This window comes from Triticum aestivum, chromosome 3B (assembly GCF_018294505.1).
Source record: "Triticum aestivum cultivar Chinese Spring chromosome 3B, IWGSC CS RefSeq v2.1, whole genome shotgun sequence".
Taxonomy (NCBI): Eukaryota; Viridiplantae; Streptophyta; class Magnoliopsida; order Poales; family Poaceae; genus Triticum; species Triticum aestivum.
This window is the reverse complement of record NC_057801.1, coordinates 804,492,751-804,504,543: the sequence shown is the minus strand read 5'-3', so window position 1 is coordinate 804,504,543 and position 11,793 is coordinate 804,492,751.

Below are 11,793 nucleotides of genomic sequence, written 5' to 3'. Positions count from 1 at the left end.
CGTCGCCGAAGCAGATTTTCCCCGTGCGTTCCCCTGCTTTTCTCCACGAGAACCATCTCGCCCGTCACGCCGAAGTCACGTATGCGCCACTTGAACTCTCACGAAAGTTTAGAAACGTCACTCAACTTTAAAACCACTATCCAGATACCTTTGGTCCCATGTAACACTCAAGATGGTTTTACTGTGGTGTGGACCTTGTTTTGACTAAAATTGTCCACGTGGCCTGGTTTTGACCGCTACATTAGTTAAGTGGCTAAGAGCAACTTGCGTCTCTCTCTCACCCCCCCCCCCCCCCCCACACACACACACTCGATCGCCATTCGCCTTTCTATGAACCCTCGAGTGGCGATTCACCATGGGTGGCATTGGCCGGCAGTGAGGCGGGGCCACAGCTATGTGGCCTGGGCGGGTCTGAGGCCCGCGGTTGCTGGGTAAGCATGGTGGCGGCTGTGCGGAGGTGGCTGGCCGAGCACGACGGCAAAGACATTGAACGATGACAACGAGCTCGATGCCGAAGGTATTTTTTGCTTGTAGTTGTTGTCGTCCTCCATTTGTGAGTAAGGCGATGCCTCACATTTGGCTTGTTTCTCTCTTGTGTGATTATAGGGTAGTCACATGGATCCTAGAGAGGTGTTGTTTATTAGATTTCATTTTTAAGGGTAGTTTTTGAATGATGGGAAAGCATGCAATATATTGGGGAAAAGGAGGCCATGTCATCCGTCTATCGTGATAAGTTCACTTTTTTCGATCTTGTTCAGACTTTCGGTATGCACTGCCAAACAAAGGAGGGGAAGATGTTCCATTGGCTATTTCCAGAAAGGAGAAGTTTTATGGTCTGAAATGGTTGCTTTATATACTGACTGCAAGCAGATTAATGATTGTGTTGATGTTGGAAGTGTAGCTGAAATATATGTGGAGCGTCTGATGGGTCCGAATGCTAGTAGTGAATCGGAGGGAGCTGCGGATCATTTGTCGCATTGGCTAATTGTTCACCTACAAACAATGATTGTGTTGCAATCACTACTGGTAACTCAAGACAGCCTGAAGAGGAAAATTCAGAGCATGCAAATGAGTTCAGAGGCTGCAAATGAAAATCCAAAGGAAGATGAAGACGAGCATAGCAGAGAGAGTGATTATTGTCCTGATGATGACATATTTTTTGATGAAGATGAAGCGCCTGTTGAGATCAACAAAAAATACAAGGAGTATAAGGCAAAGATGAAGGCTAGAAAACTAGATCACCTTGATGATGTTGTGTTGGATGGTGGGCGTACAATAGGGTCCTCAAATAATGTGGGGACAGGAAAATAATGAGAGTGGTACCGCATATGAAGATAGCTCTGATTTGTGTTATTCTTTCGATGAGATTGGCAGTGATGGTGAAGTGAAGACATTCAAGTCTAGATATATAAGGTTCAAGGACAAAGGGGGTGAATCAAAGTTTACTCTTGATATGAAGTTTGATGGCAAGGAAGGTATAAGGCGAGTAATTATCATATATGGACTGCATCACAAGAGGCTTGTCAGATTTCCAAAAGTGACAAGGCCAGAGTTACACTACTAGGAGAAAGCTTATAGATAGAACCTTAGCAGTAGCGCGGGGTTGAGGCGCAGCCCTTCTGCTACTTAGTAGTAGCACGTGGCATGTACCAGCACTAGATGTAGGGCAGTAGCAGTAGCGCGAGCCGGCAGACCAGCGCTGCTACTAAGTGGTCCCATCTTTACCCACCGGGGCTACCCGTAGTAATAGCGTTCTGCAGAAAACAACACTACTAGTAGACCCATAGCAGTAGCACATGTCGGTGGCCCACCGCTACCACTATAGGTCACAATACGAAATAGCTCACAAGATGATATGGTTCATAAATTAACATGGCTAAATGAAACAATATTGCTACAGATTACTTGATGAGTTTCTATTCCTACATCATCCAATGGTAGGCACAAAAGCAAACCTACCTTATAAAATCAAAAACTAGAACCTAAAAACCTTTCAAGAAAACAATACAACATTAAATATGGGAAACGCGAAATAACCTTCAAGACTGGTGCACATTCTTATCCCCCTGGTCTATGGAAGCTTCTTGACCTATAAGACCAGGTACAAAAATCATTTGTTGAACTACGAGACCATGACATGCTCACAACCAATTGAGTTATATTCATCTCTTTTTTTTCGTTTTCCACTTGTTATCGAGTGTAAACCCTCCTTCCTTTTTGTGCCACTTCCTTTTGTGTCTGCTATAGATGGTGCTTGGATTGTGATATCACGTGGAAATGATTCTCCAATAAATGACTCAAGTTCTTGCACCTTCATCTGTTGGCAGCTTGTTCCCGTATTCAACACATGGTCAACAACGTCAGCAATACCCTTATGCAAATATTGCATATTCTCCTCAGAATTTTTGGCAGCCATCATGCCCATATTGAACTTAGTGCATGTACCCGAGTATAGTTGATTAATGGCAAGCGAAAGTGATTTACTTGACCCTTGAATGACGGTGCTATTTGAGTCAAGTACCGTCGTCTTACCATTTTTGTCCACCTATCAAGAATTTAATGACTTGGGATCTCCTTGAATCTCTCTCTCTCTCTCTCTCTCTCTCTCTCTCTCTCTCTCCCTCTCTCTCTCTCTCTCTTGAGGACAAAGATGATGTGTGAATAGGGTATACCCACATATTCAAACAATTTGCAAAACCAATGTGAAATCTTCGTTGTAGTGTTGTACATCACCTCTCTAACTTTGCCACTTAAATTAGAGATACGAGCGGTGTGTACCTTCATCAAATTGTTCTATTGAAAGTACATCAGGCGTGTCCATAGTAGCGATCACCTCGTCTTGAAATAGTGAAAAAAAGTATAAGTATAGGCATCTCTAGCAGGACTCTGAATGCTCTAGGTGTCTCTAGTAATAGTAGTGTATGAATTGTTCTATTGTCATCATCCAATTCCTTTTGGCGCTCCTCTTCAATGGCAGTTTCAAATCTTATCTAAAACTCAAGTAGACAGAGTCGACGACTGACAACGTGACCAAAGAAAACATTCTCACTATCAGATGTTGATATAGTCTGCAATAACCCGCCAAGTAAGACACTTATGAAGTATGCAGGTATCCATGTTTAACAAATACCAAACTTGCCAGTCAACCATGCATGTGTTGCTCTCTAGTCTAATAGTTAATGTCCAGTCGAATTAGTGTGAACGGTGAGGGACGCGGCTTTTTGGGACATGGTGCTACGCGAGGATGTAATCTGGGCGGTCCATGCATGTTGTGGGACTAACACTTAATATAGCGGTAAAATGAATACATGAACGCTACGATAGGTTAATTCAACAAATATTTGTATATGAGTAGGTGGTTGGGCATCTTAAAAGAAGCTGGATACAGCCAAATCTCTCTTCATTAACTTCTCTGAATTACTTATTGTGTAAATATTGCCGATGGACTTGATGTTGAGCATTTTAAATAGCTGGCTGGAGCTGGGGAGGGCAGCTGCTTGATTAGACCATTTAAGTTGGCTGATGTAAAATATCGGTGGGGTCTAGCATAATTATGTTGAATATTCACTTTTTTATGTTAGAGCATTTTTATTTGATGCACGGTTTTCCTATTGCACGTATTGTTGCTGCTCATATAATCACTTGCTCATCTTTGACATGCTTAGGAACTTGGGGTTATGCAGCTTAAACATGGGCACATGTTTTGTCCCACTCCCAAATAGGTTGTAACTACAACACATCAAACATGTGACGATGCAAACTTTCGGCTTGTGACTAACTGCAAACTGATGAGATTTTTCGTGAATGTGCATTGAAATATGAATTGCAAGTTGAATGAGAAAAATAATTTCATGTTTGAGATTTATAAGAAAATGAACTTCGACGAACATTAACTAAGGCATGCATTTAAAAAATATTGAAGATGTTTTAAAATAGATATAGATTTTGTAATAGGCCTATGTCTTATCATCCCATTACTATTCCCTTGAGGTTTGCCCTACTCGCGCTACGCTATGTAGTAATCACCACCTACGTGGTGACAATGTCATCACTTAAATATAACTCGCTATGAACGTTATCTGTATCATATCTAGTTCATTATCTCCTAAAACAAGTGATTTATATCAACGTGTTGTATATTACCATCATGTGCATCAATGTTGAATTGGAAGTGCTTAAGCAATCCAATTCATACACTAGTTTTTGTGCTAATCTAACTATAAAGCCCATCTGAGATGTTTATCGCTTTCTAATATTGCCCATGGTCGGTGTCAACCATTAAGGAGGGCACATGCATTTTCAATGCGTTGGCATAATATTAATGGTGGACCTTAACGTCTGTCGACCGCATGTGGTCGTTTATGGCTGTTTTGCTGGGGGAAGTTAAAATATTTCATTTCCTTGATACTGGTTGTATGGGAAGATGGAAATTTATCATAATATCTGAATGGTTACTGTTTGTGACCAAGGCAAGCAAGTGCTAATGGTGGACCTTAACTGCAACGTTGCAAAGCTCAAGTATTACATTTAGTAGCAGCTGGGTTGTGGTCGTGACTACTGAAGGTACTTGATAAGGATGCAAATAATATTACTCTAGCTAATTGACTGGAATGTGATACATCTGCACAGGTGGGCTTGATAATGAGCCATAATCAACATCATTATGGTGGGATCAAAGGCAAACGCCAATGCAGGTGGAAGAGCACCATGCATAGGAGCAGGGCCGGGCCCATAGTGGTGCACAGGGCCCAGAAATTTAAGGGGCCCCAAAAAATTTACATGTCGGTGTACATATTATTTCTGAAGGTAGCCGTTGGGCCGCACATGGAGTTGGGCTGGTGCCTGCCTGCTGGCACGTGACACCCCCCCCCCCCCCCCCCCCCCCCCCGCACGTGAGTCCACCAGGCCGCTGCTCCAGCATCCCAGGCCGCTGCTCGATGCCTTGATGGCTTGATCTGCTGGATGCCAGCCGCCAGCGCATGCTGATCTGCTCTATACCTCAATCTCCCCTAAAAAATGATCTGCTCGATCAAAAACCGAAGGGCGGTGTCCAGTTCAGCTCGATTGATTGCATCCAGAATCCATGGGCGGGCGACATGGTGCATGCGCATCCTCCAGACTTCCAAATCCGGCGACGCTGCGATGGACGACACGGTGAAAGGTAAAGTCACAAGCAGGATGAGGAGACGTAGTACGCTAGTTTTGTCATTGCAAATACTCTAATGTCCTCGTTGGTTCACAACTTTGCATCCATGTTCTCGGGTTCTCAGAGTATTAGAGAGGGATACTGTTGGCTTCTACTCCTAACTCTACTGCTATCATCTTAAATTTCTATTTTCTAGTCGCATTTTTTTTCTATTTTCTAACTAACTTTTCGCAGGGATCATTAGAGTGATAGATTCTTGCATGATTGCCTCCTCGATTAAATATTACAGGATAGCAGTTCAACCGGATAGGACACAAGACTAGGTGAGTAAATCGGTCCGTTTAATTGCCAAACATTGACACATAATCTCCAATTGATATCTGCTGCCATAACACTTTAATTTTATTTTATTCATCTTTTGTATCTCGTGTTTCAGTACTACATAATTTTTATGTCAGACAATATATCACATATTATAATTGCTCGATAGTTTATGTTTCTAGTGCGATAGGGACCCATTTTTTAGTTTCGCACAGGGCCCCGCATTTTGCCGGCCCGGCCCTGCATAGGAGTAGAACGAAGCATGAGCATCCAGTTCGTCGAACAATGCAAGATTGCTGCAACCGTCACTCCTGCCCATCGCCTCCTCTCTCCTGAATGCGTTCTGACCCGCTCAATGTCGCATGTAGCCATTAAGACTGACAGAAACTCGATGCGTTCAGAGCAATAATAAGAAAATTATACTATGTGGATATGGTGCAGAGAAGTTATTATACGCTACGTGTGTACTAAAACTGCACGAATCACATGGTAGCTGACGGGCATGATTACATCCTCCTGTGGCACCATGTCCACTCGTGATTTATCAGTGAGACGATAGTAAGTTAAAAATTCTTAATTGTTATCTTTTTGTACTAAACTTTTTTATTCTTCCACATTTGATATTTTCACTAAATGTATGTCGTGTTTTGTTTGCACAGCGTTGCACATATATTTCTAAATACTATTTTAATGTATAACTAGCATAATTAATAATGTAATCATGCACATGGATGTTATAGTACATAATTTTCATATTGATTAAGCATTTATCATTACAACAATAGTGTGCTTTACTAAAGTGAAATTGTATTCTTGAAAGAATAAATTTAGTTTTATATTGGGATGTTTAAGGAGATCCGTTGTTACAATGGATTTCACACTAAATCTAAGCAAACCCAAAAGTTTCAAATTACTCTCAATATTAATGTATGCCCCTTGTTAATTTATTAGAGTGAATCTATATCAATTCAATGTCTATGGTATCCTTATATATCGAGAAACCTTGTAAGTAGTGTTTCAAAGTGTATGAATCTAACAATAATTTGGAGGTTTCTAGAAAATCAGACTATTTAGTTTATGAGTAACGAAAAACATAGATCTTATGTGTATCAAGTGTGAACAATTAGATTGTCGTCGAAACCCTTCTCCAGCTCTGACTCGTTAACAGTGATATGTTCGTAACAAAATTTTCCTTACTTGTTTTTGAACAAGCATTCTGTATTGTTGGTATAAAAATACAAGATCATATTATTTGTTTAGCATGCATGCTATTTTTAAAAAATATAAAACATATGTCTGCTGTTTTATTTATTTGGTTTTAGCTATAATTCTTCCTGAAATAGCCGTTGTTACTATAAGGTACCTAGTTAACTAATACCAAAGAATTAGTCTATGTGAAGTCGACTCGGAAACGAACCCTGTCAGATTAGATTTGTATTTTAAAACCAACAACAACAAAAACAATGAATTTATAAACTTACTACAATTCATAGGTTTATAGATGCTAATGCTACTCTTTAATTTGTATGCATGCCGAAGTTTTATTTCCTCGATATCTTGCAATGCAACTGTATGCATACATTTCGGGCTGAAAATAACATTAGGTTTGATATTATAGTTCCGAGTTGTAGTGTGAAAATCATAATCATCGTTGGGACAACGCGTAATGCAGAAAAACTTACCCAGCAATTTTGAGAAATGGCATTGCAGAAATGGTCTATGAACACTGTACATTTGCAAACCTCTAGAATAAGAATCACTTTGTCTCCTCCACGGGATTACAAATAACGTCTATTCGATGGCTTTAGATGTGGACGTTGTATCTATGATGCAAATTTGATCGTTGTTTTACTATATGCACACACTAGTACAAATAACTAAAAAATGTATACCTTTAAACATCATATAATACTCTGAAACGAGCCAAATAAGGTAAATTCTACAAAACATATCATAAAACATGGCAAAAATTTCAAAGCGTGAGTGGACATTGTATCCGATGCATGGTAAAACAAGAAAAGATGAATCTATGGAAGATGTGAAACACGTGAAATTGATGCTTACATTCTGCAGTATTTAACAAAACACTACCACATTTAAGGTTTCGATCCTACGGAACTACCACTTTTATATGGTCAACAAAAACTACCTGCTGAAAATATCTTTTTTTTCTAAAATCAACCACAAATAGTGGCCAGTTTAGACGGTTTAAACGCATTTACGGCCGGAGTGGCCTGCTTGTTATGGGAGCTGTGGCGGGAAAGTCAACTCCATTATGTTGGAGCATTAAGTTGACCGTTATGACTCGTGGGGGCTCACATGTCAGCATGAACTTTCTTCTTCCTCCCCTCTTTCTCTCGAGATAATTACAACTACGGTACCTATACTATCTGGCACGTAACAACATGGTCCTGGCACTCGTCGATTGCTCCGATATGATCCTCAAATACGCAGAAACGCTCCAAAACGGTCTTTTGTGCGTATCTCGTACGAACCTGACTACTCCGCTCGTACGCGCGAGGCCCAGACCGCGCGCAGACTGGTCGAGCCGAGCTGCTTAAACCAGAGGGGTGGCACACTGGTAGGCCAAAATTCCCCATTCCCTCCCCAACCTAAATCCCAAATTCCTCTCCTCTCCTCTCAGTGGGTGGCGAATTGGCGATAGCATGACGGAGAGCCCCGTTTCCGGCGCGGGCAGAAACATCGGCTCCCCCGTCAGCTGCGGCAAGGTTGGGTGTCACACCCGCGGCGCCGGCGGTGCTATAGGTGGCTGGTGGTGTGGCGCCGCGGCGAGCCGTGCCTCTGGCCGGAGACCGGGTGTGTGCTCCTCGCTCCCACCTTGGTGATGGACCTACTGCAGACTCGCGCAGCCACGTGCTCCGGCGACGGCAGTTGGAGATTGGCTGCGCTGCTTGATGTCCTCGCGAAGAAGTGCCGCGTCAAGCCGACGCAGCTGGGCTTCGAGGAGGCATGCCCGCCGTCATTACGTGCTAACATCGCTTCCACACTTGGCTCTACGGCGTGGACTACACTGGGCCTGCCGAGGCCGACGGCTCAATCTGATTTACGTACTACAGTAGTGAATTAGGATATCACTATGTCAAGTGGAAGAGGAAAATTGCCAAACTGGCACGCTATATAATGAAATTTGTATGCTACCTTTTGCCGGGAAGTTGCATCCTATGTAAATATGGTCAGTTATGTAATCAAGTTGAACTGGGATGTCATGTAATGAAGTTTGGTAGCTTCCGGATGCAATTTGGTATCTTGTGAATGTTGTATAAAATTTGCTAGGAATTGCAGCAAGTTTGTCAGCTTCTTACTTTGCTAGAAGTCCACTAGTTGAGTACAATGCATACCGAACTTCATTTAAATCATGCATGTTTCTATGTTCTCATACAGAACAGATAAATAGCACAAATCATATGCCAAAATAATCTGTTTTTATACACGCAACAGTTGAACACAACAGAACAAGGGCTAACATGTTTCGTGCATTTAACAAAAGCATTCAATTTGACATGGTTTGCCTGATCATTACATGATCATGAACATAACATGATTAGTCTGACCAAGATTTAACAGGTTGGTGGAAGAAAATAAAGAAGTTCTGCAACTTAACAAAAGAAAACACATAACACTTCATGTGTCAAATGGTTATATCCTCTACTTCCTAAATATATCAAACATGCTACTTTTTCTTGGTTTCTTAAAATCTATCCTGGCCTGACTGAAGTAAGGTCTCTTTGGCTGATGTGGCTGCTCCAAAGTGCTCTGCTTTGCTTGACACTCATCATGCCTTTGCTCCTCACTTGCCAACCTGAGATTTCCTTCCATGGCTTGTTCCTTTCCTTCTTCAGCTTGTGCATATGCTCTATTCCATTCTTCTACTTATCTCTTTCTCTCTTCCCAATCTTGTGTCCTGGATGTATCTTGCTGCAGATTTTGCTTCTCCCATGCCTGCTGCCTTGAATTCTCACCTTGAGCAAGATAATCTTTAAAAACCTCTAATTCTTTCCTGCTCATCCTCTTGCATCAACAAAAATTGCATTTCTTCTGCTCTTAGTGAATCTTTACCTTTCTTTCTCTTTTCATCTGCAATTCTTTTCTTTTCTGCAGCCTTCAACTTTTTTGCTTCCTCTTCTTGCATCTTTTTAGCTTGCAGTGCATTCCTTTTGGCCTCTACAAGTGCTTTCTTCTCCTGCTGCTCAGCCAAACTCAGTTTGCATGTTCTGCTCCTGATTACAAAAACCATACAAATTAGTAAGCTTCTGGTTATGGAAAAAACAGTTTAACATTAAGGAGGTTGTTGTCAGCTATATTACTTGTTCATGGCCTCATATTCTTCATTAGAGGAGGAAACTTCAGGTTCTGCTCTAACTTTCTTTTTTCTTAACTTCCTCTTGGGTTTTAGGCCTAATTTGGAATCTTTGCACCCACCTATGTTATGTCCTGTAGTCCCACAATAGCTACAATGGATAACAGATCCACCTATGCCAACTTTCCTCCCTGCCCTACACTCAGTCTCTTCTGGTTGTTGCCGTCTGTTCTTCGCCTTTCTGCCTTTCTTTCTCTTAATTTTGGGAGGAAGCACTTGTCTGCCATACGTTTTTTCTCACTCACTCACATCTTTACACTGCAAGATTATGCGCTCGTAAGCCTTGTGAAATGTTTATTATTGTTAAGAAAAATGTGTAACAATGTGCAAAAATGTTCATGTAGTTTATAAAATGTTTATTGTTGTTAAGCAAATGTAAAATGTGTATTCAAAAAAATAGTACCATGTATTCAAAAAAGTATTGAAAACATGTATATTAAAAAATGTACGTAATGCATTTGAAAAAATTGAAAGTGTATCAAAAATATTTCATGTCTGCGCTAAAAAATGTACATTGGGTACTGAGAATAATTAGACTTGTTTAAAAAGAAAACCAGTTACCGGTAAAGAAACAAAATAAAAGCGAGAAAAACAAACAATATGAAGAGAATAAAAAAATGTATAACGAAGAAAGAAAAACCAGATAAAAAACAAAGTATAATGAAGAAAAAAAGAAAAAATGATGAAAAACAAAATAAAAAACAACCCAAAATAAATATAAAAAATAAAGAAAAATCATAGCAGCGCGAGCAACTACGCTAATGGGCCGGCCCAACTCATCGACGCTAAATAAATCCTCCGAAGGTTCAAAATAGATCGAGATCCGAGAGTTTGGTGTGCTGATTTCAGGAATTGAGAGTTCAGGGTTTGATTTAGTTTTCGCATACAAGTTAAATGTTCGGAAATGTTAACGCCCATACGTGTGGGCGTTTGCACATCGCCCACACGCCTCCATCACCACTCATTTTGCCACGTATGGATAGATGACATCAGCAGAATTTTTTTTGGTTTTCGGCTTAAAAATGTTGTATCTCCTAAATAAAAAAGCGAACTAAAAATCCGTTTTCACCATTAAATCCGTCTCGACGAGATCTTCAAAACTAGACCCCATGTTGATATGTTTTGACGAATTTTTTTTTTGCCAGAAGTTGCCATGATGTTTACACTGCAGTTGCCATAGGGCTTAAACTAAAGTTGCCATGTGGCAATTTTAGTTTGTAGATCATGGCAATTTTAGTATTTTAATGATGGCAACTCCAGTACTTTGACCATGAAAATTATTTTTTGTATGAGCCATGGCAATTTTACGTGCATGCATCATGGCAATTTTAGTTTATGGTTCATGGCAAGTCTAGTTTCTTAATTCCCCGTTTTATAAATGTCAAAATTTACTTTTAAATGTAGAAAAAAATAGCTGAAACATATCATGGCAACTTGAGTGTAAACATCATGGCAATTCATATGCAATAGACATGGCAACTTTTAATCCAAAAAAAAAATTCATCAAAACATATCAACATGGGATCTAGTTTTGAAGATCTCATCGCGAGGGATTTAATGGTGAAAACGGATTTTCAATCGGATTTTTCGTTTAAGAGATAAAACATTTTAAAAACTGAAAATCCAAAAAGATTCCTGCATGCATGCATGCGATGACGTGGCAATCTGTTTACATTAGAGACGTGTGGTGCGTCTTCCTTTCTGCCGCACGTGTGACAGTTAGCGCGACCCTAAATGTTTATTTTGGACTATTTCCGTTTCCCAGCTAAGCAGTAATGCACACACGCGCGACTCCCACGTAGTCGGACCGCACGCGCAGCCAACATCGAACTTATCAGTCGCCGAAGCAGATTTTCCCGGTGCCTTCCCCTGCTTTTCTCCTCCCATGAGAACCATCTCGATCGGCCGTCACGCCAAAGTCACCTATGCCCCCACGAAAGCTTCACAT